Source organism: Anabrus simplex, chromosome 10 (assembly GCF_040414725.1).
Source record: "Anabrus simplex isolate iqAnaSimp1 chromosome 10, ASM4041472v1, whole genome shotgun sequence".
Taxonomy (NCBI): Eukaryota; Metazoa; Arthropoda; class Insecta; order Orthoptera; family Tettigoniidae; genus Anabrus; species Anabrus simplex.
The window spans coordinates 131,932,137-131,957,658 of record NC_090274.1 but is presented as its reverse complement, the minus strand read 5'-3'; positions in this window follow the sequence as shown (position 1 = coordinate 131,957,658).

Below are 25,522 nucleotides of genomic sequence, written 5' to 3'. Positions count from 1 at the left end.
GGGAAGAAGAGCATTTGATACTTCAAAGAAATAACACACACAATGTTTAATATCTAATAAAATATTGAATCACATTAAAAATTTAATCTGCAGCGCCGTTGTTCCATGTGTCACACCAACAAGTATGATAAATATGAAGGCCGGGAAAGGATAGCGTTACTAGAAAACTTAAAAAACGACACATTTGAGGATGTAAGTACATTTCATATTACCATCTCAACTCTATTTATAATACAATGTTTGATAATTCCTGAGAGGTGATTTATGTACTGGTATGTATTTGATTGCTGTTGTTCATATGGTAACATTTCCGAGCGGCAAGTACAGAACTGCCACGGTATGCAACCCGGCTGTCTGCTGCTCTCTTGTCACTTGACTGACAGCCATTCCGAGCGGAGCTAGTAACACCGGCTTCCTAGAGAAACTACGTGATGACGTCTGGTCTAAGAGCGTGCCTCCAAATAATTGCATGCCAATACATTTTCCCTAATATTTTCAAAAATATACCTCTTAGATTGATGAAACATGAGCTAGTGCATTACTGATACATTGTTGACTATCTGTATATCTTAGTTTGTTTGTGATTATGTTCAGTTTGTGTACATACTTTGTATTGTAATCTATGAGTACACTACAAGCTCGCACGTCAAACGCAACTCGGCTACACCAACAATAATAAACATAACACCATTGCACAGCTACAAATGGGAAAGGAGCCACTTTGAACCCAATTTTACGGACGCCACAGGACAACAAGATTTGATTCTAACATAAGGCAACATACATAGCAGAGCTGAACATATTTTAGCCGAATTTTATCCATACATCTGGCAACATTTTTAAAATTGGAAAGTGTTTTATCCCACATGAAGACTAATCTTTTACTCATGCAATTTTACAACCATATCTTTTAAACTCCAATAACAGCAGCTGAGTGTACAAATGTAAATGGGACTTAAATACGAGAGTTGATGAATTGACCAACAAGCAAGATACGAATGTTCATGTGCACGAAATGTTTTTAATATATTGTATTTTATCCTGTACATATATATATAAGTTAGTTTAAGTGAAGATATGTTTTATACACTAATTTTAGGACCTCAACATAATATTTTAGACATACAGTTGCAATATTGTACATACTGACATATATGCCAATTCACGATAAGACATGCCCCATTTGTATGTGACTAAATGCACATCATCATATAACATTCCTTTGACAATGCAATTTAATCAAAGCTTCATCATATAAATATGTATTCATGGTTCAGCTGAAGATGACCTTGTATATGGGGTCGAAACCGGTCCTGTAGCTTAATATAAGCAATAAACAAGTATTGATTGGTGGAAATTCTTTCCTATTTTTAATTGTTTAATTGTGTAATACTTTGTATGATCAAATATTTTATTATTATTTTGTATTTAGGAATTGCACTCTTTGAACAGCCTGTACACTTTCCTACTCAAAACATTTATGCAATTTCGTGTCACCATAACAATCCTAGGCATATTGGCTTTATGTAGATATAAAAACCTTGAAGATTTATTTTGCATCTTGCGAATATTCTGTATTTTATTTAGACAAGTAAAAGCTGCCACCACAAGATTTAACATTGCCACTTCTAGGATTGAAGAGATGGAGAAAAAGACATGAATGTGATGAACTCTTTATGTAATAGTATATGGATGACAGGAAATTGGACGAACTCTATCTTAATCCTATTGCACACGACTGAGTCAGTTGCTTTGATATTTTACATCATAAACCGGCTTGTGAAGTCTTACATAATGTGTCACATATCCACCAAACAAGCAGGATTTGTTGCAGGGAAAGGAACAGATCTTTAATATGAGTCAAATAATTGAAAAACTCCTGAGTTCTGAGTCCCTGTAGTAATTTGCTTCCTCGACTACAAAAATGCCTTTGATTTGAAAGGTTCTTGGTGAGTTTGGCATTCCACAGCATCTCATTTAATTGCTGAAAAGTCTGCATGTGAACAACAATGGCAAAATTAAGAATTTTTCAGTATTTCCCAGAGTGTCCAACAAGGCAACGTGCTATCACCCTTTCTTCATAACATTTATGCCCAGTACAGAAGGTCGTTCGGAATCTCTGGGGACAATTTTTGAAGGGTAATTAGCTTATGAAAAGGCCTGTTTCCACCAACAATCATGCTCCATTGAAAAGCCTGCATTTCTAGCCATAACCCGAAAACATGATTTTCATTGCAGCAGACTGTTTTGCACTCCTCCTAACATGCTTTCCAGAGGCCATTGATAGGCCCTTTTTAGGAGTCCAAATGCACAGAAGTCCATGGGAGACCCACCAGGTGCCTTTGCTGGAATGTTAGTAAAACGAATTGCATGGATTCCAGTTTCCATCTCCATTCTCTCTAAGAACAAATGAGTCGAACGAGAAGTATGGCTGGATGTTTCATCTTGATGTACCCATACCTGATTTTTTGCCCTCCCATACAGTGCTGGGATATCTGTGTTGTAAATGGGTGTTAAGATCTCTTGCTGGTAGTATGGAGAGTTCATCTTTACATTATTAATGACATAGCGAATGGTTAGCAGTATCCAGCGATGATCATGAAATCCCTTGGAAAAATTTCCTGGCATTCTTTATAGAATGTTTCATAATTTTGTTTGTCTCTAGGGCAGTAAGAAATCAAGTAGAGTTTTTGTTCCAATCACTAAGGTATATATATGCTTCTTGTAATGTCACAACATTTTTCCATCTGTCCCCAGCCAGATAGCCCTCATACAGCTTTCTTGCGTTAGTGCTAAATTCCAAAATGTGACGAGACAACAGCTTGTGAACTCGGCGCTTATGCTGGTTTTCTAATTCCAGGTCCTGCCGGGCTGAGTGGCTCAGACGGTTGAGGCGCTGGCCTTCTGACCCCAACCTGGCAGGTTCGATCCTGGCTCAGTCCGGTGGTATTTGAAGGTGCTCAAATACATCAGCCTTTTGTCAGTAGATTTACTGGCACGTAAAAGAACTCATGCAGGATAAAATTCCGGCACCTCAGCGTCTCCAGAAACTGAAAAAGTAGTTAGTGGGATGTAAAGCCAATAGCATTATTATTATTATTATTATTAATTCCAGGTCCTTATTGATTATGGTGTTAACTGTTGAAACAGACGTCCCCAACTTATGTGCGATAGTCCTTTGGGTGGCTGCATAACCACAGCTCTTGGCTGGTCATGGGTTTGTCTGTTCGTTTCTCATCTGGAATTAAGCCCAGTCAGCCCTTGTCATTTCTGTTTAATACAGCACTGATCCCATTCTTTGATATCAAGAAATCACGCTTCATGCACATTCCTTGGATTGCAGAATAGCTATATTTAGTATCAGAAAGGGCTATATTGTAGCCCTCCCAGTAAGGGTCAATCTGCTTCAGCATCGCTGCAGCTAAAGCCTCGAAACTCTACACACATATTCTCAGTACTGCCTTGACTTTTCACTCCCTGTTTTGAAGTGCTAAAGTTGACAACAGCTCCACCAGCGGTCTTCAAACTCGACACCAGAGACCCTAAATGATCTTGTGTTTGTGAGGAAGAAAGCCCTCAATTACTGGACAGGTGGCATATCAATGGACGAATAATCAGTAGGGCCCTAACCTGCGCTATGCTGATGACATCACTCTCCTTGCCAGCAGTGAAGATGAATTTACAGAATTAATAGCAAGAATAAAGAAAGGTAGTTAAGAATATGGACTAGAGGTTAACGTGAATAAGTTCAAACTAATGATAATTGATAGAGCAGCACAGATACACCTGGGGGTTGATTAAGAGAAATGGAGGTGGTGAATGACTTTATCTTGGGTCGACCATCTGGGATACAGGAAGTTCTGACAAAAAGATTAAGAGACGTATCAGCGTAGGCCGAGCTACCATGGTGAAGTGATGAAGTGCTTGTGAGAGAGCTCAGCAAATTTAACTACAATTTGTGTGCACAAGTTATAATGCTCAGTGAATGGTTACTTTCATTCATAATATCTCTAAAGTATGTGAAGTCATTGCGTGCAATAGCACTACCAACCCTGGCAGATGCACTCACCCTGGTGTTCAAGTCTTTCCCCAAGAAGCTCAAGGAGGTGAAGTGTGAAGGTCTTCACCTGTGGATCTTCCAGGAATGTATTCTTTTCTTCTTATGGTGAATTCTAAACTCTTGCCGTTTTCCAAGTGGCTCATAGTTCCTTTCATCTGAAGAACTATACTCTGAATCATTAGGCTTATTTTGTTCCAACATACTCAAATAATAACTAAATTACATGTTGTAAAAGAAAGTGGAAATGACTGGTTTTCAAACACTTCATTCAGTTAGATTTCCTATTCTGTAGATCAGTCAGGTTTTTGTGGGTCTCCTTTTTCCGACACCTATGGGAGCGTTCTCTAGCCACTCTGTTGCATGAATATTGCCACCACTGAATCATTTCATGACTTTACTTGAAGTGTGGCAACAAGCCAAGTTCGTCATCATGTGAAAACATTTCTTCTTTTTAGTACCTACTTTTCATCATGCCATTGACTGACATGAAACACCGTAAAACATCTTCTGCTGAACTTGCTGGCTCATGGTTTTGCTCGTCGCATATACACTGACTGACAGAGCAAATGCAACACCAAGAAGGAGTGGTCAGAACTTTATGCCAATTGCAGGGTAGACTGACGTCACTGAGGTATGCTCATGATGTGAAATGCGCCGCTGTGCTGCGCACGTAGCGAACGATAAATGGGACACGGCGTTGGTGAATGGCCCACTTCGTACCGTGATTTCTCAGCCGACAGTCATTGTAGAACGTGTTGTCATGTGCCACAGGTGTATAGCTAAGAATGCCAGGCCGCCATCAACAGAGGCATTTCCAGCAGACAGACGACTTTACTTTACGAGGGGTATGGTGATCGGGCTGAGAAGGGCAGGTTGGTCGCTTCGTCAAATCGCAGCCGATACCCATAGGGATGTGTCCACGGTGCAGCGCCTGTGGCGAAGATGGTTGGCATGTGGCACGTGCGAGGGGTCCAGGCGCAGCCCGAGTGACGTCAGCACGCGAGGATCGGCGCATCCGCCGCCAAGCGGTGGCAGCCCCGTACGCCACGTCAACCGCCATTCTTCAGCATGTGCAAGACACCCTGGCTGTTCCAATATCGACCAGAACAATTTCCCGTCGATTGGTTGAAGGTGGCCTGCACTCCCGGCGTCCGCTCAGAAGACTACCATTGACTCCACAGCATAGACGTGCACGCCTGGCATGGTGCCGGGCTAGAGCGACTTGGATGACGGAATGGTGGAACGTCGTGTTCTCCGATGAGTCACGCTTCTGTTCTGTCAGTGATAGTCACCGCAGACGAATGTGGCGTCGGCGTGGAGAAAGGTCAAATCCGGCCGCAACTGTGGAGCGCCCTACCGCTAGATAACGCGGCATCATGGTTTGGGGCGCTATTGCGTATGATTCCACGTCACCTCTAGTGCGTATTCAAGGCACGTTAAATGCCCACCGCTACGTGCAGCATGTGCTGTGGCCGGTGGCACTCCCGTACCTTCAGGGGCTGCCCAATGCTCTGTTTCAGCAGGATAATGCCCGCCCACACACTGCTCGCATCTCCCAACAGGCTCTACGAGGTGTACAGATGCTTCTGTGGCCAGCGTACTCTCCGGATCTCTCACCAATCGAACACGTGTGGGATCTCATTGGACGCCGTTTGCAAACTCTGCCCCAGCCTCGTACGGACGACCAACTGTGGCAAATGGTTGACAGCAAATGGAGAACCATCCCTCAGGACACCATCCGCACTCTTATTGACTCTGTACCTCGACGTGTTTCTCGCAGTGGTCCTACATCCTACTGAGTCGATGCCGTGCGCATTGTGTAAGCTGCATATCGGTTTGAAATAAACATCAATTATTCATCCGTGCCGTCTCTGTTTTTTCCCCAACTTTCATCCCTTTCGAACCACTCCTTCTTGGTGTTGCATTTGCTCTGTCAGTCAGTGTATTAAACACTTCATTCTGTACTTCTGAGCAACTTTCACCAGAGACAATAATATTCTTCAAGTGTTCTAGTTTCCGAGCCTGTTGATATTATCCTCAAGAAAAAAAAACATACGAGGGGTAGTGGCAACAAGAAGTGCCATTTTTCACTAATTTTGGATTCTTAAATTAAATGATAGTTTTGAACTCAGGTACCTTTTATTTCACTATGCTTGAGTTCATACTTTCTACTATATATCTGTAAGACTGTAATAGAATTTATAGATCCCTTACCATAGAAATAGTGGACTGAAATTAGTAGGTTCTTCTTTTTTTTAAAGTACAACATCTAACCGTAACTAATAAAATATGGCTGATACTGAGTTTATATGGTTTTCATGCCATTCAGAATTGTTCATAAAAGAGATACATCTATGTAATAATTAGCACGTGATCTGTTAGGTCCGTTCAGTTGGAATCAATCATTGTTGTTCAGTCTATGTTCGCGTAGGGCCACCGTTACGTGCACACTGTTGTTGAATCAACACAGCTCTGACATGATTGAAAGGAGGAATATGATGTGTAGTTTGCTGCCATCTATATTGTTTTTGAGATCTATATGAACCAAATATTATACTGCAATGCCCTTCATCACACAAGCTATGATCGTTAAGGCGCTGAAGTCTGAACGGTCTGACAGCGAGGTTAGCCGGTTCGAGTCCCATTGGTCGGAAAATTTGTCACCATCAGAATGTTGGCCAGCAGGAGAGGGGAGATGGTGGTATACAATTTCTAATCACTAGATTTCGGGCCAAAAGCCTGGATTAAATTCCAAACCTCTCCACAGTGCTCGTATGTAGTAAGGGCATATGATGCTATTGATGGTGATTCTTCCATCGGATGGGGACATTAAGCCTTGAGCAGACCCTTCGTGCTATTCGACAGGAGTAGGCTATGTGCCAGCACTGGGTTTCACCCTCTCCCTACCATCATATATCACATCATTCACTTCATCTCATTAACTACTCCGATGCGGTTGACGTCAGAAGGGGCATCCGGTCATATAAACCCACCACGACAGATTCATCTCACCTTATACCCGACACCGTAGGGAAACGGGACAAGGGTTGGACAAACAATGCCGATCGTCGCACATAATACTTTTGTTTTGTAGTAACAATGATGATAACCGGAGAACGTACGTCGGGCGGACTTTGTTCTCTGCAATAAATGATACAGACCATACGGCATACAGCCTTCGACCTCAGTGTACTAACAAAATAAAGGGAGGTCCTTTGAATTGGGTTCAGCATCAATGAGAAAGCAGCTAATTCCAGATGACAGTAATATAGATGAGCTCAACTCAAAATTAGGAGAATAATTTCGTTTAATATTATAAGATTCAAAGGAAATTATTATGAAACTCTAAGAAAATCATAATTTGAGACAGACCTTAACCCGTGTGTGGTCGCTAGCCAAAATGTAACGTCAGTGGTCGCGCGTGATACTTTCTCTCACATTAAAATAAATATGGCTGAAATTTAATACTGAAATGAAATTCAAGTTCTACCTTATATATTTTAGACCAAATTGAAATAAAAAATGAAATGGCGTATGGCTTTTAGTGCCGGGAGTGTCCGAGGACAAGTTCGGCTCGCCAAGTGCCGGTCTTTTGATTTGACGGCCGTAGGCAACCTTCGCATCTTGATGAGGATGAAATGATGATGAAGACGACACATACATCCAGCCCCATGCCAGTGAAATTAACCAATTATGGTTGAAATTCCCGACCCTGCCGGGAATCGAACCTGGGACCCCTGTGACCAAAGGCCATCATGCTAACCATTTAGCCATGGAGCCGGATATAAAATTAAAATGATTAGCTGTTTATTAAAGACACAAATTACTACTGGTACTTAAAATAACATATAACTTCTGTCCTGAAGTTGTAAAAAATAAGATCTCTCACAGGCATTATATCTAGTAATATTTACGTAAAACACAAAGTTTCCGAACACAATAACATTTTCAAAAACAGCATACTAATACTAAAGCGTACAACAGGAGTAAGTTTCCCGCTCCACTTCAACATAACACCAACGTCATTAGTCGCGCAATGAGAGAAACTCTCACACAGCGCCCACAGACATATAGGACCCTTTGTTCTGACTAGGGGAGGGGTTGCATACCCTTCAAATGTGAATCGCTCTATTCATGACAGTTATAAACTCAGCTAGAAGAGGGAACAGTGACCTCCGTTTCATCACTGTGAAGTAATATCACAACAAAAAATTATGTGAGAGAAAATCTCATATAGCGACCACTCGCGGGTTAATATTCAGACAAGAGTAATAAAATAAAAACTGAGAAGTTATTTTCATTTAAACTAAACATTAAACAATGTTCTTTACTTGAAATCAAACGAAAATAGATTTCAAAATAATATTTTCAATAATTAGTAATCTGCATCAGTGGCAAGTATCTGATTCTTCTAGTCCTGGGAATTTCGGGACATTTCTTGTCACTTCATCGACTGATCAACATGATCATTGTTAATGATTTTCATGTCCGTGTTGATGAATACCTGGTTTTGAAAATATTACCAACGATGTCCATCCTATCAACACTATCAAAATTTAATAGTTGAGTACCAGTTTCGGTCCCTTTTGGATTGTTTTCAGCTCAAAATACATGAATTATAAAAAGTATTTGACAAACAATTAAAAGCGAACAGGTACACATGAACTGGTACCAGTATTTCAGTAAAATTATTTCTTCTTTAAAAGCAATGAGAATTGACCTTCATTTTATGGAAGATACATTATAAAATTGTGTATTCAAGTCAATTGAACAAATTAATATTACAATACACTGAGTATTAAACAACTTTGAATGTGAGATGATCATAGTATTGCAGAGATTACATGCGAATTTGGGTTTCTGAGGTCAACAGTGTCAAGAGTGGATCTTCAATATCACAGGGAGAATGCTACCACCCATGTAAACTATCGCACGGTAAGACCACAGGTGTTTAACGAACGGACAACACGTCTCAGGAACCCATTTCTACCAGGACTGTAAGGAGGAAACTGCACCGCATAGGCTTTCATCCATAAAGTTGGAGAATCACAAATTCTGGCATTTAGTTAATGTACATATTGTAAACTATGTAAATATGTAATAAGCATAAGACCATTGTATTTAGTATTTGATATTAATTTAAGTTTAGTATTAAGTTCCAATGTTAATAGATTTAAGACTTGACCTAAAGATTAGTTTAGGCTGAAGATGCCCAAAACTAGGGCGAAACATGTCTCTAACTAGTGTTTATAATTCGTGTAGAATTTAATCACTACAAAATATAATTGTATTGAATAGGTAGACACAGTAATTTTACTCAAGAAAGAATTTACTTAGGCTTCATCAGCCGACGACCAACTCGTGTCTTTTTGCTGACACCTCGACACAGAGCACAACGACGTGCATGGGCAATGGACCATGGAACAGCAGCAGCGTGTGGTATGGTCCAACGAATCCCAGTTCCAGTTTATATCGAGCTGATGGGAGTTTGTGTCCATGCGGAATGTGGCTCAGTTCTGGTCTGGGCAGCGTTCTCTTGGTCGCAGTTAGGCCCCATTCTCCGGCTGTAGGGAGTACTTACAGTTGCACGTTATGTGGACATTCTTTCAGAGCATCTGCATCTCTTTCTGGCCTTACAGTACACTGATGGAGATGCTATGTTTTAACAGGACAATGCGCCATGTCACCGCTCTGTGGTGGCACGCAGATGGTTGGAGGAGCATTCCAAAGAAGTTATGACCATGAATTGTCCCGCCAGATCCCCTCTTAATCCAACTGAGCATTTATGGGATGCTGTCGATGCTGGTGTATGCTCCATGAACTCCGCACCAACTACACAAGAATGACTCCAACACCTTGTAGAGTCGATGCCTCGCCGTGTTGCTGCAGCTTTGAGCACTCACAGAGGAGCACCTCATCATTAACATCACATTCAGTGTCTTCCCTTGACTTTTGGCCACTCAGTGTAACGCGTGGTCTTTATGATTATAAATCGTCTAAGTTATTAATGAGTGGTGATTTGTTTAATAACATGCAAAACTGATACGTGCCATTAAAGCTTGAGTATAACATCAAACAACCTATTTACTGCTTTGTTTGGTATCATCTATCTACTTGGGTACCTTGGGTAACACCTGTGTGGTGATACTTTGAAATATTATGTTCTTGAAAAATACGGGAAGTTATAGATTTTTTGAAGTTTGTCAAATTAAACAGTAACTGGAGGCCCGTGCTGCTCTGCCTGTCGTAGTATACTGTTTTTCCTGCCCTCTTCAAAGGTTTTATGAACATTTAATAAGAAGCGCTTTATGTTATGCTGAAGTTCATAGTCAGAATTCATCCATTCTGACGTCATCATACCGTCTGTTTGGTAAAAAATCTGTCTATATATTCAGTTTTTTATCCTGCAGTTCTTGATGTATAGCTTGGTATTGTGTTGTAGAAGGCCATGGTACTTTTAATCACAGTTCTTCTACATAGGGAAGTTGTCTTGTGAGCTCATGGGTCAGTCTAGTGTCAAAAATTTCGTTTTTAGGTTCCGTATTGAATCGAGATTTACATTTAAAATTGTTAGGTATGGGGATCCACCTATTCAGTACAAGAAATAGTGATAATTATAAAGTCATCACATATTCAAACCTAACAATTTTGAATGTAGCTCGTAGGTCAGTCTCGGAGGAGCATTTTTTGCCAGACAGAAATTTTTTTTAAGATACATGATCTTCACTCTTTCTAGTGTAGCTAGGTTATCCTTCGACAGGTGTTCCCAGATAATGTCTAAGGCATATGTCATGATGGGGCCTGTTTGTATGTGGAATTTCTCCGTCAGTGGCATGTAAGTTATTAGGACACTCTCCATCTGATGATTATATCTGGAAGCTGGGAAAGGGTAGAGAATCAAAGAGTATTCTTCCGGGATCAGAGGAAGTGTATGGCTGCATGCAGTGACATCAGTCACTTAGCAACCCGCTAAGTACAGAATGTATTGCGGGCTAGAGTAAACCAAGGCCTGCAATTATTCGAGTGATCATTTAACGATTCGATTTTATGATTACTCAAAAGTTGGCTGAACTTAGCAAAATCTCACAATTCACTGGCAGGTAATTCCAGAGAGAATAAAACAAAAATGAAGCAAATTGGCCCAGTAGAACGGACGGACGGATTTACCAAAATTGCTTTTAATAAACTCCTATAGATGGCTACTATTTAGAGTATGTATGATCTTGAAATTATTGTGGTATACATGTAGGGTTCCAATACTTTTTTGAAACTGATCAAGAGGGTTTGAAGGAATAGATAACTAGTTTAAATGAAATGCAAAACTTTATTAAATCAAATTTATTTTCACCAAATAAAATTTAAATTAAACTGAATTTGCAAGGAAACTTTGACAACGAAGAAAAAATGAAACAGCCACATGAGTTAAATATTGCTTCAATCAAACACATTGCTTCTTTAATCTTACTTCCATATACAATAAAAGTTGATGATGTGTAAAACCTTCCAGAAAATAAGAAAAACTTGAAAGTCGCAAACTCAGCTGTCAAATAAAACCTTGCATTAATCTGCTTGATTGATGGAAAATTTTGTTTTTGTGATCAAATTCTGAACTTTAATTTAATGAAGGTTGTCCATTCTTTTATATAACTTACCAAGGCAGGGTATCAGACAAACACTGAATTTACCCTTAATCGAATTGAAATAAATTCCAGTTATCTTGGACTGGTTATGAATCATTATCCACAAAGCATGGTGCTCTAAAAGTAAATTATAGTAATGCAAGGGAAAAAATAAAATTGCACCATCCTATGGCCTGAAAAAGGGGACTTTTGGAGTGGTAATTTTAGAATTGTACGCTCTGGAGGGAAAGGAGCCGGCCCCGTAATGTAGGGGAGGCCCAGGGTTTGATTCCCGGCCACGTCAGAGATTTTTCTTCGATCTGAGGGTTTGTTTCAGGTCCACTGAGACTACATGATTACAATTGATGGGCTATCTGATTGTGAGGTGGCCGTCCCAGTCTAGAAATCCAAGAATAATGGCCAAGAGGATTCATTGTGCTGACCACAGGACACTTCATAATCTGCAGGTCTTCGGACTGAACAGTGGCCACTTGGTAAGCCATGGCCTTTCTTTCGGGGCTGTTGAGCCATGGGGTATTTCGAGAAAAAGAAAGTTATACAGACGTACGGATAGTACTAAATAAAAACTCAGTGGCGTGAGGTGAACATATTCATTACCCCAGCTGAGAAAAATGTTTTTTTTTTTTTAAATATAAACAATTGTAGCCCCACTACACCCTCTAAAGTCAACATTACCATTTTATAAGGCTGCATTTTCTGTGGAAAGGTCTACCTGAGAAAGATCTTTCAACATTATTTTCAACCACACGCTCACACATACTTCCAAATTGATATTCACAGCAGTGACGACACCATCATAAATTAATGTGTAGCAGATTTTAAACAGTGTACTTGCAGTTTCATCCGGTGATGCTTTGTGATAGTACAGTCATGGTTTTCATGAAAATACACTGGGACTATTTGTTTCTTACTTAAAAAGGTTAATCTGAACTGAATCGGCAATATTTAAGTGGTATTTTACCATTGCCGAAGTTTTATACTTTCACTCGCATACTGAGTGTACCTGCATCAATGACAAATGAGGGAAAATATTCATCATGATGTGTAACACACGTTATATTAATGAAGAATGCCACAGAACTCACGAAACCTTCACCTATAATCCAAAAGGAATGCCACAAAATTTCACCATACACCATCATCACAAACAAAATACAAAAGCCTATTACTTCGTGCTTAGCTGTGTGTTCATGCTGGGCACCCTAAGTATTTTTCTGCGGCTATCGGGAAACATACTCTACACGTGGCATCAATGAATTGCTCAAGAAGAACTGTATAGATGCTGAAACCCATGAATTAAATATATTCATCTATAATACAATTGATTTCATGAAAAGGCTATTGTTAATAGCAAGACGATGTGCAAGTGGCTCTACTCTTAACATATTGATATTTTTCTTGTAGTCTCTAGTCCGTGGTGCTGAACACTTCGAGTGTCAAGTATTAAAACTAACATACCTGTCACAAGCTAGCTGGCCTGTCACCGTAAATTGCTGTTGAGGAAGGGCCCAGAGCTCTGCCCTGCCCCCAGGACAAGGAAGCTTCAGGTGCATGCGTCACCCAAGCAACCTTAAATTTTGGTGGGGGTAGCTCTCTATCGTGCCGGGAAGGAAACCCTGCTTGGTGGAGAAGCTGAACTGCGGTAGTGCGAACGGATTGTCGAGACAGCTGTACTTGGCTTGGCTTAGTTCTTCATAAATTTTAAACATTATAACAAGAGTTTTAAGGAAGAATTAGAGAATGTTAATACAAAGTTATTAACCCCACCAGCGCTTGTGGTTCAGTGCATGCCACTACTATACTGCTATGTGCAATACAGTGATAGAATAGTTATAGTGAGAATAGGGAATGAACCTGTTGACAGTAATAACACAGGTGAATTTGCTAACAATGAATCATTCAGGTGAAAGGGTGGACCAAATATTAACTCTTTCACTCCGATTAACTGCTGTAGCAGTTGGGTGGTAGCTGTTAAGCGTATCTTGTCTTTCACCTGTTTTCCGTTTCATTACGATAGACAGCTGGAGATGTTCGGCCTTGGAGGTCTCTTGTGACTTTCTTTGGAGTCTACAGTTAAGGCTATGATCACCAGATGACAGGAGTAACTTGTGTCCAGTATGCTACTCACTTCGCGACGTGCTTGTGCTTCTTGACTCAGCTTTCAATCACTTTGAAATTGTGAAAGGCCTGATGACAGAGGAAAGATATACTGCGGAGGAAGCTCTTGCCCTCATATTGGGTAGTGACTTTGAAGAAGATGACAATGACTTATCAGGAAGCTAGTGAAAAAAGGAGATGCAGAATTGTTAACACACCCAGAAGAGATAAAGAGAAGATGGAAGGAGTGTTTTGATAAGCTACTGAATGTGAACAACTGTACAGGGGAGATAGAAGCAATACAGTATGAGGACTCAACAACGGAGGATGATATAACAATGCTGGAGGTGGAGTTAGCAGTACAAACGATGAAGATGGGGAAAAGCAATAGGGATGGATGAAGTCAGTGTGGAAATGATAAATGCTGCTGGACCTGTTGGTATGCGATGGTGGTACCGACTACTAAAGTGTGTGTGGAAACACAAATGTGTTCCAGGAGACTGGAGAAAAGGGATAATAATACCAGTGTTTAAGAAAGCAGACAAGAAAGTTTGTGGCAACTATAGAGGAATCACACTGATAGTCAAAATACTGGAAAGGATATTAGAAAGATGAAGGAGAAGAATGATTGAAGGAGAGTTAAGAGTTGCAAGAGAAACAGTATGGAAAAGAACTGGGAATAAAGAAAGGATATCGTCATGACTTTCATTGATATAGAAAAGGCATATGATAGTGTTCCTAGAGAGAAGGTTTGGGAAACCATGGTTAAAAGGAGACTGGGAAGAGAAATGCTAGAAATGATGCAAACAATGTACAACAAGTGTGTTAGCAGATTACTGACCCCAGATGGAAAGACAGAATGGTTTAGGAGTAAGACTGGACTAAGACAAGAGAGTGTGCTGTATCCTCTTTTGTTTATTATGGTCATGGACGAAATTATAAAGGAAACAAAGAAAGCCTATGGAGATAAAGAGATGAAGATACTGCCATTTGAAGATAATGTTGTAATCTGGGGAGAGAACAGAAAAGAAGTGCAACAACAACTAGATATAGTGAACGAAAAAATTGAGAAGTATGACATGAAAATCAGTACAGAGACTATGGTGATGTCGAGAGGGGAAGGGCAAGGAAGGGGCACTGTGAAAATTGGATGTCAGAGTCTGGAAATTGTGGACAGCTTTAAATACCTAGGAAGTGAATAATGCAAAATGCTAGAGTAGACATGGAGATTAGTAGGAAGGTACAGCATTCTACCAAAGTGTAAGAAAACTTGTTTGGAGCAAAAAGGTACGGTACCAAGGGAAAGTAAAGAGATAATGCACAAAATGTACTATGCACCTATACTGACTTATGCAGCTGAGACTTGGACTTTGACTAGCAGGCAAGAGAGTAGAATTCAAGCCAGTGAGATGAAATTCCTAAGAAGTATGATAGGAAAGACAGAGTGAGAAATAAAGATGTTAGGAAGGAGGTTGGAATAGGAAAGCTAAATGAGAGAATTGAAAAGAATAAACTAAGGTGGTTTGGACATGTAAAGAGGATGGAGGAGAATAGAATTCCAAGGCAGATGCTGGAGGCAAAGTGCGACAGCAAGAGGAAGACTTAGAACAAGGTGGATTGAATCGGTGAAGAGCGGCATAAGAAGACAAAATTTAGACTGGGACAAGATCGTTGAAGAGGAACGGTGGGAGGATAGAGGAAAATGGAGAAGTGCCATAAATACCCTGGTCTGGCAGGAGCTGGATAAGGAGAAATGATGATGATGATCTCTACTTAAGCTGCTAACGAGTAGTCTGTTGCTTTTAACAAAGGATTGCAATTCCCCTCTGATTTCCTTTACCACCTCTTCTATATAAACATTGAAAAGAAGGGGGCAAACATTAGCCTTACTGCACCTTTGTGGATTGCTGCTCCTTCTCCAAGCCCTCGCTCATTTTGACTGCAGGGCTATGGATTATGGATAATTCTCCTTTCTCGGCATCTCAAGTAGTTTGGTCCAATCAACAATATCAAATGCCTGTTCCGGATCTTAGATTGCCATCATTCTTAATTCGGTCCTCTAAGATTATTCCATGCTTCATATTGGTCCATGGTGGAATTTTAGCATGTAGAAAACTTAACTAACAAGTTACCTTTGCACCACTTTAATAATCTTTGATTACTCTTACAATAAAAGAACATTAAATTATTTCAAAATGGCACATGTTTCATTTTCTTTTGAAAACATCCTCAGCTGTTTTCATAGTTCTGTATTAAAGTACCGTACACAGAAAGTACTGTCAGCTGTGGGAGGTGACACTGCACATGGAGTTGCTCTTTTAATTCAAACACAATTCGTCCATTTCATCTGAATTAAGAAATTTTCCCTTTCCACTCACAGCAAGTGACCTGCTGAATGCTCTTTTCCTGAATTATTCTATATAGTTCTAATTCTTCATTCTTCAGAAGTCCGACTCTTTGGCTGAAAGGTCAGCATCCTGGCCTTCGGTTCAAAAGGTCCCAGGTTCGATTCCCTGCCGGGTCGGGGATTTTAACCTTCATTGGTTAATTCCAGTGTCCCGGGGGCTGGTGTTTATGTTGTCCCCAACATCCCTGCAACTCACATACCACACATAACACTATCCTCCTCCATAATAGCATGCAGTTACCTACACACGGCAGATGCCGCCCACCCTCATCGGAGGGTCTGCCTTACAACAGCTGCACTTGGCTAGAAATAGCCACATGAAATTATTATTCTTCAGAAGATTATTAAGATAAATCTTAAGGCAAAAAATCAAGTGGATGTATAAGGTGCCTTTACGAACAAGATATGGCACAAGGTCTCATATTCTCATAGGGCAAGATGTTCTTAATAATGAGTGGTCTACATCAAAGAAAGGACAATAAGTTCCACCTTTTCAATACTATATATTGTGTGAAAGTTTTACATAACAGTTAAAACATCACAACTTTTGTACATTCGGTACTGGTTTCGACAGATTCCCTGTCATCATCAGCCAAGAATAATTAAACAAAGACAAGTATAGATCATGACTCTTATGGTGTGATTACAATGATGGATTAAAAATATACATTATATGATTAAAATAGTATATACATACACAAATTGAAGGTCAGTAAAATGGGAATAGTCATATTTCTAATAAGGTGTACACCTTAATATTTCTAATTAAAAGGTTAACTTATTGAAAGAAATTTTGTTCTTGTAATATATAGTGAAATTTGATTGTAGGCTTAAATCTGTAAATCTTGTTTCAGTACGGAACCTAAATATGAAATTCTTAACGTTAAATGAGTGGTCTGCCATCTAGAGTAAAACAGAACATCAAAATTGACAAGCTGACGGCCAGATGGCATCAAATTGAAATGTCTGCAACGGTAGCTGAAGCCATACGATTATTATTATTATTGTTCCTGATGAATTGAACAGTTATGTGTGATGTTTTTGTGGACCTTCACAAGGATAACGAGGACCTAGCAGCAATGAGTGCTAACATGCTACTGTGAAGAAATGAATACCCTCATGTTGCAGTTAGTCTCAGAAGTTGGCCAGCTTTGACTAATCAATGGATAGATTATTCCTGATTGAAGTAAAAGTTGCTGTATGTGATCTAGTGATATGTATGCTGCAAAATAATAAATGGAAAGTACTGTTGTAAATATTATGAGGTTTTGTGTTTATGTACTAGTAAAATAGGTTTTGTGTTCTGAACCTAGGTGATCGTTTCTGCAGAACATACTAATGAACATGTCCTGTAAATGAACTTCCTATCTCTAGACTTTCAAGCTGTTCTATTTTTTATGAACATGATTGTATTAGACACGTTTGGGAAATTACTAACTTTTGTAACATCTGAAGCCAACTATTTGACTCTTCCGTCTGCAGAAACTAACTTTCAGCAATGAATTTATAAACTAGCTGAGAGCAGGGAGCGAAATCGCCTGGGGGAGGGAGGTTTTCCCCCACCAAAAATGTTTCTCAAAGGTTCCTCCAAACTAAAAGTGCCCGGAATATTCTTTCATGATAAAATTATGAGGAAAATGCAAAACACGTACAGATTAATGTACAGTACATTACTGTCCTATTTTCATCAAAACATGAACAAAAATACAGTCAATTGATCTGTATTTAGGGCAGTCGTCCAGGTTGCAGGTTCCCTATCTGTTGTTTCCTAGCCTTTTCTTAAATGATTTCAAAGAAATTGGAAATTAATAGAACATCTCCCTTGGTTAGTTATTCCAAACCTTAACTCCCCTTCCTATAAATGAATATTTGCCCCAATTTGCCCACTTGAATTCCAACTTTATCTTCATATTCGGATATTTCCTACTTTTAAAGACACCACTCAAACTTATTTGTCTACTATTGTCATTCCACGCTATCTCTCTACTGGTAGCTCTGAACATACCATGTAATCAAGCAGCTGGTCTCCTTTCTTCCAAATCTTCCCAGCCCAAACTGTGCAACATTCTGGTGACATTAATCTTCTGTCGGAAATCACCCAGAACAAATCGAGCTGCTTTTCTCTGGATTTTTTCGAGTTCTTCTATCAAGTAATTCTTGTGAGGTTCCTGTACACTGGAACCATACTCTAGTTGGGGTCTTACCAGAGACTTGTATGCCCTCTCCTTTACATCCTTACTACAACTTCCTAAATACCCTCATAACCATGTGCAGAGATCTGTAACCTTTATTCACAATCCCATTTATGTGATTACTCCAATGAAGATCTTTCCTTATATTTACACCTAGATAATTACGAAGATCCCCATAGGAACATTCACCCCATCAATGCAGTAATTAAAACTGAGAGGACTTTTCCTATTTGTGAAACTCACAACCTGACAATTAATGCCATTTTTCATCATACCATTGCCTACTGTCCATCTCACAACATTATCAAGGTCATTTTGCAGTTGTTCACAATATTGTAACTTATTTGTTATTTTATACAGAATACTATCATCTACAAAAAGCCTTTTCACTGATATACCACTTGTTTACTCATATCATTTATATATATATATATATATATATAAGAAAACATTGTCACAGAACAAATGTACTTACCAATGACAATAATTATCGTGGAAGGGAGAAGCCCACTGCAAAGTACCGGTAGATCATTTAAAGGCTGGGAACTAGTACTTACCTAATGCTTTAGCCCTCCTTGCCATGTCATATGAAATGAGCCACACCATTAAACTTAAATGTTTTTTAATAAATGTATTCATAATTACAGATAATAATAATAATAATAATAATAATAATAATAATAATAATAATAATAATAATAATCATTAAGGAAAATGAAGAAAATTAGTACCGGTAAGTTAAAATCTTGGCAATTAAAATAATATGTATAGAAATAATAAAATCTGTAGCTTGAAATATTTTTAGATCAAGATAAGCTGTAAAGGTGAGGTACATTAATACTACCTTAACTATGACTATAAAAACTTAGTATTATTCCCAAATGGGTTAGTGAACCGTATCCGGAACCTTAGAATCACAACAAACCTTGGTTAATTATGGAAGGTATAAGTCTTACTTCCTGAGGATGCACAATAGACTGACTAGCATAAATAAATCAACAAATAAGATCCACATTTAACTGACTAGCTAACAGAATAAATTATATCGTCACCAATCAACCATTCCATCCATCAGTAACATATTTTTAACAACAGAGATGGCAAAAAAAAAAAAAAAATCAACATCAAATAAATGTCGTAACCCGGCAATACGCCATAATAATAGGCAAGACGAGTAGCATAGAGAAAACTAGCCTCATGGCCACTAATAATTTTGAGGTTTCTTTACATTACAGAAGAATGCGTCGAAATGTTGTTATAAATTTTGTAGTCCTACTCTCGCAAATAAGACGATCACATTATACCTTGAATAAACCTAAACCAAGGATTGAATCTTCCTGGGAAATATGTTTACCGAAATAAGGTTCTCATTTTAGCAGTATTTTAGTATCCGAATATAATAATTATGAATTACATGTATAGTTTATCTGCCAACTAGATGGCCACCGGAACCAGTTTCACACATATTTTTAATTCATAGCACACTAAAAGGTTATACAATTACAGTACCTTGAGGTTCAGAATACGATACTTACTGAGTAAAAGTGAAATGCATATTGAAATTACACTCGACTACAACATGGACATAAGAAAAATGATTTGCCCCCAAAAACTTACACCAGAAAATCAAATAACTGTGGCTAGCACCAATTTAAAGAAAAAATCTTGTCAATCATGAAACCGATAGTGGTTTTTATCCCGGATCAAATTCCGGCGTTCCAGACATTCTTTTTTTTCCCACAAACAGCAATTTGTGTCCATCTCTACATCCTTTTTGACCTTGACTACAAAGATCGTTTTGCACTTGTCCAGTTCAACAATTAGCTTCATTGTCGCAGTTCAGACTGGCGGCGGCCAGGAGCACCACCGACCAGATGGGGCTTTATTAACGAGCCACGCCAACAGGCGGTGTTGCGATGCACACTAGCTTAAATCCATTACGTGATACAAATTTCAAATCACTTGCCAAAGGAGTCCATGTTCCTTAATAATGTCACAAACATAAAGGTCCAATAATACTGCCTTGAGGAATTACCCTCTCAGTTATTACAGGGTCACACAAAGCATTGCCTACTCTAATTCTCTGAGATCTATTTCTCAGAAATATAACAACCCATTCAGTCACTCTTTTGTCGAGTCCACTTTTGCCAGTAGTCTCCCATGATCTACCGTATCTACCATACCAGGTCAATCATGATACAGTCCATTTGATCTCCTTAATCCAAGATATCTGCTATAACTTGCTGGAATCCTACAACTTGAGCTTCAGTGGAATAACCTTTCCTAAGCCTGAACTGCCTTCTATCAAACCTGTTTTTAATTTTTCAAATATGTCTAATATAATCAGAAAGACTGCTTTCCCAAAGCTTACATACAATGCATATCAAACTCACTGGCCTATGATTTTCAGCTTTTTGTCTATCACCCATTCCTTTATATGCAGGGGCATTAATTTGGTATAGTTCCTTCATGGAAACAATTATCAAATAAGTGCTTCAAATGTGGTACTATATCCCATCCCATTTATTTAGTATATACCCAGAAATCTTGTCAATTCCAGCTGCTTTTATAGTTTTCAACTTTTGTATCTTATTGTTAATGTCATTTTAATTCTTCTTTAGCATTAGTCACCTCCTCTATCTGAACATTATCCTTGTAACCAACAATCTTTATATTCTGCTGACTGAATACTTCGGCCATTTGAAGATCCTTACATACACACTCCATTTGTTCATTAATGGTTCATGGAATGTCCTTCTTGGAACCAGTTTCTGACTTAACGTACCGGTACCTATACATAGCCTTCAATTTTTCACTAAAATTTGTATTACTGCCAAATATGCTGACTTCTTTGCTAGATTCGATTTCCTAGTAAGTTTATTCAATTTCTCCTTACTTCCACATCTATTTCTACCTCTATTTCTTCCCAATCTGCACCTTCTTCTTAGTCTCCTTATTTCTCTATGATAATGAAGTTTTGTCCTTACAACTCATTACCACATGTAAAGATACAAACCTGTTTTCACATTCCTCAGCAATTGCTTTGAACCCATCCCAGAGTCTGTTTACATTTTTATTTACCGTTTACCACCGATCATAGTTACTTTTTAAAACCTCCTGACAACTGCTATGAGCCATATTGCCTCCATTATTGCCTGGCTAAGCCCAGCCGATGAGCGAGAGATCCCGAGGTGGACCGTTTGTTCCTGGCTTTCCGTTTTTTAGAGGCATTTAAGGGAAAAGGGGTTGACGACCAAGCAAAATAAAATAAATTTTTAAAAACAACGCTCTTACATTTATTAACACAAGCATTTCACATAAAATATCCTTGCTGGATTTCTTACAGCGAACTTTCATAATATCTCATTCTCCAGTAGCATTTTCTAATCAAATGTACTTCTCGTCCTCCAGCATTACTGGTCTGGAATGAAAATTAACAAACAAAATTAGGCCTTTACTGCTTTTAAAAATTAAAGTATTTAACTGAAAGAGTCCAAAGACTTCAATAAAGGTTTGTACAAAATTAGTAGACAGCTATCTCGCTTATTATTCCACACAAAAATCTGCGAAGGCTCCATGAATTTTTATTAACCTCAACACGTGGTCAATGTTGAATTCTGATGAATCTCATTATTTAAAGTGTATAGCATTCATCAATAACACCAGTAGAAGTTTTAGTGAAAATTAAAATTAATTCCAAAAGTTTATAATCAATTTATTATTATTATTATTATTATTATTATTATTATTATTATTATTATTATTATTAATCTCTAACCTTGTCTGTGTAATATTTTACTTTATCATCACACGATCGTGTTTTCCAACTAGTGTATCTCACTAAATAATTCTCATGGCAATTATAATTCACATTTTTAAATAATTATTCTTCAATTAATTATTATTACACATTATCACTAGAATTCAAGTCGATTATGTCATTTGTGAACATTTAATTTTATCTTCCATAGCATTCAAAGTTTCAAATTAATTTGAAAATATTTCGGAATTTGAATATAAATGTATTGAAGATTTTCTCGTCCACGTGTGAGTTAATTAGAAATTAATTTACAAAGATCGTTCCCTTAAATCTTTATAAACAGCAAATTAAATCCTAGTCTAGTCTTACTTGACACTAATCTTATTAAACTTTTCCTAAAGGTGCACTAAATTAAATAAATCCTCATGGTGGCAAGCAACGTTGAACACAATCTGTGCCGTTGCCATAAATGCACGACCAGATTAAATCACATTGAACAATCAAAAGATATGGAAAATATCCATAATTATAACACACACACCACATTCACACAAAGTAACACGTACTTTTTATATACATTATTTACAGCGAATCCTGTCCTTATAAATTTATTCATTATGTTTAAGCATGGTCACATCGATAGTTTACGGAGGATAAGTTCGTGTAAGGGAATACTCTTCCTTCAATAGTGGCTAGTGATCGAAATTCGTGATATCACTTGGATTGAAATATTCCACTGGCAACGATGGAGATTATCTAAATTTCCGAAATTTATTTGAAGATTCCAATAAGATTCCATAATTATCACCATCACATGGGTTACAAGTCGCAAATATCGCGTTCGTGAGCCTCAGTCGCATTATTATTACTCCCTATTCGTGATATACATACACAACATCTGCTCCACTTATAATAAGCTCCATTGTGCTCCCAAAGACACAACAACAAGTCATTCATCAATAATAAATTCTCCAATTAACAAATTACTCAAAATGGTTAACGAACTATTTTGATTTCTCCGCGCAGGCGCTCCGGTAGCATCAACCAATAAACGTCAACATGAGCACGAGCTCATATTTACATCATGGCTGGTTTCCTGATATTTCATGAAATATCGTGAAATTAGATTACTCTATCCTAAACTGAAAGATCTGGTGATCTTAAAATGACACTAGGTTCGATCCTATCTCACAAATTTTACATGTAACTCCAATCCAGATTAATTCCAATATCACAGGCAAATAAATTAAGTTTATCGCGTGGTCAGTGACTTTTAGATCTAACTCCTATGCATGGGAACTCACTCAAAGACAGACTACACATCCAATCTAATAAGTTCCAAATTTCAGTCACACACATGTAACTCGACTATCATGACACCTCAAGAAATGGAAAAATGAAATACTTCTATCTACAACAAGAACTAATAGAGCTACGATTTAAAGATCCTCTAGTTTTACAAAGAAGAGAAAGAAAATAAACTTTTAAATGGTACTCAAGTTTTAGATGAGGTTCGATCCCAGGTTGTAGTCAGTCATTCCGGCATTTCTCCGGTCAGTCACCTTCTCCGACCAGAAGCTCCTCACATATTTAGAAGGTCGTGGAGACACGGCAGCAGACGTCCGACGGTGAAATTAAGACGCACATTGTAGAGGAGTAATCCGTCTTGATGTACACAGCGATCAATGGGATGAATTCCGTCGCATTCCAGAAGACGTAGGCTGTAACTAAGACGACAAATATTAAGATATGCTCACACACGCAGGATTAACGAATGTTCACGTGGAGAAATACACTTAACTTAGATCTCCTATGTTGGAATTCAGTCCATAAGAGTTGTTAATAAACTTTCACTAAATTCGGCAGAACGAATGTCTGCTTGTACGGCAAAGTTCTCCTTCCACGTGGTTACGATGAATAGCAGACCAGAATAACGCAGAGTAGCGCAGAGTAAACCAGAGTAGAGAATGATGTACTTTGGACATGGCTTTTTAGACTTGGCTCGGGAAGTGTGTACTTTTTTAAGACGATCACTGGTTCACGGGGTCTCTTATAATTGGCTACGACTGTTCTTGAAGCTTGCTCGCAGTCCAGGTCGTCCGCGCGTGGCAGGCTAGAATCACAGGTTCGTCACGTGATCTACCTTGCACTCAGTCGAACGTGGATCAATACATCGCCCCTCTGAATGACAAAAAAACCAGTTTGGAGCTCGCTAACTGCTTCCCAAAGGACAAATACAGCTCCCGGCGAACAATAAAACTTTTATGTTAACTTGTCGTAAATATTCTATATATCGCCAAATTTGAAGGGGATAATATGGTACTGTCTAATAGTCCTTCTTTTAAGACCTTCCTTTCTATCACATTTATTTTTAACTAATGCACATAATGTAGAAATAATAGAATGACTGCCACACCTTGAGCAATTAAGCACATCCGCACGTAGTACTGTTCACGTTTCACTCTGGCAAATCCATCAGAAACCCGGGCAAAAATATAACTTACTTGAAGCCCCCCTCCCTTGTCATCGCTCTAAGTAGCTCGAGCTGGGAGGGTGTGTACAAACTGACAGCTCATAGCCTCGGTGGAGGAAGGTTCAGGACAAATCACACCTTGTCTGACCCTTCTTAGTCTCTCATAAACTTCTCAGGCGAATGGAATACTTTCTAATGTTTACTATTCCTGTTACGACAACAGAATTCAAACAAAGAGATTTAAAATGTACAAGTGTTTGGGCGAAGAGGTGATTTACCTACAGGGGAATTATATACCCCTCCCCGCCGGGTAAGCCTGAAATAGTATTCTGCCGTCATCGAGAGAACCGAACCTGATGTAAACAAAGAGCAAAATGTATCCATCCGCGGTCTTCACGTTGATTGGAGAATGACCGAGTTACTTCCGAGCATATGGCAAGAGCCACGTGTAATTACCGCGATTACCTCATTGTCAGACTGATGCCGCATACTATCGATGTCAACATGTAGATGAAATGCATCGATTGACTACGAAGCAAATTATGTTCACTGCCCGCGAGGAATAAACAACAAGCGAATGACATCTCAGAAACTAAACAAATTAAGGAAGGTCTATTGATTTGAGGTATTGTCCACAATGTAAATACGTAATAAATCATTCACAGCACTAATTCACACTTTTAATATGTAATACTTCTATAAAATTAAATTCTGGAAAGGAAATATAGTTTTGGAAGGTCAATATTAAAGGAAATTGATATAAAGGGTACCTAATTAGAATCTGATAAAGGACGAATTCATTCCACGTCGATTAGATCTTCCTCACTGCTGCACGTATCGTTCAGATTAATGACAACACGGTCGACAGTCACATCGCACTGGCCGTCTGATTG